Source organism: Manihot esculenta, chromosome 16, assembly GCF_001659605.2.
Source record: "Manihot esculenta cultivar AM560-2 chromosome 16, M.esculenta_v8, whole genome shotgun sequence".
Classification (NCBI taxonomy): domain Eukaryota; kingdom Viridiplantae; phylum Streptophyta; class Magnoliopsida; order Malpighiales; family Euphorbiaceae; genus Manihot; species Manihot esculenta.
The window spans coordinates 14,651,943-14,655,587 of NC_035176.2; positions in this window are offsets into that span (position 1 = coordinate 14,651,943).

Here is a 3,645-nt window from a genome sequence, read left to right on the forward strand (position 1 = left end):
CAATAAGGTACTTTCACCCGATCACTCATCTCAATACTTGATCATAAGACTCGCCTCATCAACATTAATCTTTAATTGACACCTTCATCTTTTGGGGATTGGTATACCCACTTCATGGTTGTTTAGCATAGATGACCTATTTATAGGGACAACACCTGGATTGCAGCCTGGCGAAACCTGTCTTGTAGCCTTATTTAGTGGGATCAACACTCAGATGGTCTAGTAGAACTCGCCTTATGACCTGACCTGACGGAACCCACCTTGTGGCCTTGTTTAGTGGGACTAACACCCGGATGGTCTGGCAGAACCCACCTTATGGCTTTGTTTAGTGGGATTAATGTTCGGATGGTCTGGCAGAACCTGTCTTGTGACCCGGTCTGGCAAAACCCATCTTGTGGTCTTGTATAGTGGGACTGACGCTCGGATAGTCTTGTGAAACTCATTTTGTGACTTGGCCTTGTAGAACCCGCCTTATGACCTCTTCTCGTCTCCTTAAATTTTTGTAGGAAACTAATCCCATCATTTTTTATCACTGAAGAACACAACGTGTGAAAAAAATACCTCATTAATTTATTATTGATAAAACTTTTTCGGATTACAAATATTCGAGGCATGGGGAATGACTTGACCATCTAGCTTGTCCAGTTTATATGACTCTAGACGAATAACTTTCAAGACCTTAAATGGTCTTTTTTAGTTCTCGCTCAACTTATCATTAAAAGCTTATGGCCTGACCTTACTGTTGAATATTCTAGACATTTTGTTTATGTGAGCCGCCATTCTGATTACAGCATTTCCTCATAGGAATTCGGTTTGGTCAAAATTGAATTACATCTGTTCCTGATTTCTTGAAATCTCAGGGTATTATGTCCTGAAGCTGCTTACTTGGATTTCCACGGAGATGACTGCCTCGGCCCCATATACAAGAGAAAAGGGCGTTTCTTCTGTAGTTGTTCTAGGAGTGGTCCTGTATGCCCACAGTATGTGAGATAAGTCCTCAGGCCAGTTGCCTTTGGCCTGATCAAGCCTTTTCTTTAGTCCCTGTAGGATGGTCATGTTTGTTACTGTAACGACCCGAAAATCGGACCACTACCGGCGTTAGGATCCAGATCAGCTTAAAGCCGTCGGGACCCGTAGCAAGCCTCCTATACCTGCCATATACCTGATAACATCCCATACATGATCAAACATATACATACAAACTTTAAACTTTTTCATTCACCAAGCTCAACATGTGCATGCACTGAACATTAACCATACAAACCCCAGACTAGAGCCCTCATCAAATGCTCTAGCTGGGTCATTATCACAATAATCAAGCTTGATTTTCATAAAACATCATTAAAACATTTCATTAAAAAGATCATGTACCAAAAAGGATTAGCATACACTAGGGCCAATCACAATTCTATCCTTAATACAATTCTTTACATTACATCACATTATAACATTTTACAATACATGTCCACTACTATTATTACATAGACATAACTTCAACCTGGAAGACTCTCCGGCCTATCCCGAACCTGCAAACCTGGGGGTTAAGGGAAAGGGGTGAGCTACTAAAGCCCAGTGAGTAGAATAGTAAAACATTATATTAAAATCCATGCTTTCATGAAATGCATCACATCACAAACAAATCACATCAAGGATGGACTTGTCACCAATAGCTTTCTACATAATCCAATCATGCCAGGGGCGTAGTGCATGCCACACCTGGTCTTTCTCTTACACATAACATATCATACATATCCAATCGTGCCGGGGGCGTAGTGCAGGCCACACCCGGACTTTCTCTTACATTGTGCCAGGGGCGTAGTGTAGGTCACACCTGGACTTCCACATCATATCATATCATATCTCATCGTATCGAGGACTAATGGGTCATCCAACATCCATCCACATCAACATCATAATATTCAATGCAACATATTCATGGATTCTAATGCAAACAACCTAGTAAATAACATGGTATTCATGATGCATGAACATGCTCAAAACTGATTTAATTTGATCCATAAAGATTCATTCTACTCACCGCAGGCTGACTCTGAAGCAGCTAGCTTACTGCTGGGGTCCTCGATTCCTCGGGTCCGAACCTACACAGGTGGACTCAAAATGAGGGACCAATATATACTAATCATAACTCTAAACTACTCCCCAAAAATCCCGTAAAACACTCTAAAACAATCATAGAAAACATGCAAAGGAAGGCTGAACAGGGCACTTTCGGCGGCAGGTTCGGCGGCCGAAAGTCCCTCCAGAGCCGAAACTCAGCCACTTTCGGCGGCACCTTCGGTGGCCGAAAGTCCCTTCTAGAGACGAAACTCATGCACCTTCGGCGGCATCTTCGACGGCCGAAACTCCCCTCCAAAGCCGAAAGTCCAACTTTCGGGGGCAGGGTTCGGCAGCCAAAAGCTTGCCTCCACAGGCAGATTCGGCGGCCGAAAGTGCCTTCGACTGCCGAACCTGAGTTCTTCAAGAAGTGGCAGAACTCAGCCCTTATGTACATTTTGCCTCCCAAAACCTTCCAAACTCAAACACAACACTCCTAAACATGCATAAACACATTCATAAGCATATAGGGGTCTCAAACTATCCTATACCCCAACAAACATCAACATGGCAACTCAATAATCATGCATTTCATACTTAACCCATAAAAACCCTAACATTTAACAACTAGCCTAATCATGCATCAATACCCCTTAAAACCCCTCAAAACATGCTCAAAACATCAAAGACGTGAGGATCGACGCTTACCTCTTGAAGATCGAGAGAATGCGTGATCCAACTTGGAGATTTGGGAAAAATGAGTTCCGGAGGTCTCCAAGCTTCACAACTTCGGTTTGAGCTCAAAATCTTCAAAACCGAGTTAAAACTTGTTAGAAACTTGTAGGATTTGAAGGAAAACCTCAAAACCAACCATGGAAGGGCATGAACTCACCTTTGCCCGAAAATGGAGGAGAGAACTCGCCTATTTTCAGACATGGGGCCTTTTATAGGTGGCTAGCCAGACCACCTTCGGGGGCTAAAGGTGCTCCCTAAACTACACCATGTTCGGCGGCCGAACTTGGATTTCCTTCCAAGGCACTTTTCTTTCAAAAACTTAATTTCTTTCTTCGTTCAAAGCATAAAACATGTAAAAAACATTTTAGAAAAATATATTTTACCCTTCTAGAGGTTTCCAACATCCGAGATTCCACCGAAAAATAGAAATTCCGATGTCGGGGTCTAGCCGAGTATTACAGTTACCTCGGTCATCCCATTGGTCTGGGGATGATAGGCTAAGCTGAACCTCAAGTCAATTTCATATTTCTTGCAGAAGTCTTTAAACTTGGAGCTTGCAAACTGAGTTCCATTATCAGTGATTACTATTTTTGATATTCCAAATCGAGTGAATATGTTTTTGCTAATGAAAGAAATTACTTGTTGGGTGGTGAAGGATTGTACTGCCTCGGCTTCGACCCACTTACTAAAATGATCTATTGCCATGATTACAAACTTCTTTGATCTAGATGCTTTAGGGAATGGGCCAAGGATGTCTATCCCCCACTGAAATAAAGGTTAGGGGCTTCCAGTGGCTGCTTGCATTTCTATCAAAGTCCTTGGAATATTTGCATGTACTTGGTATCTTCGACACTT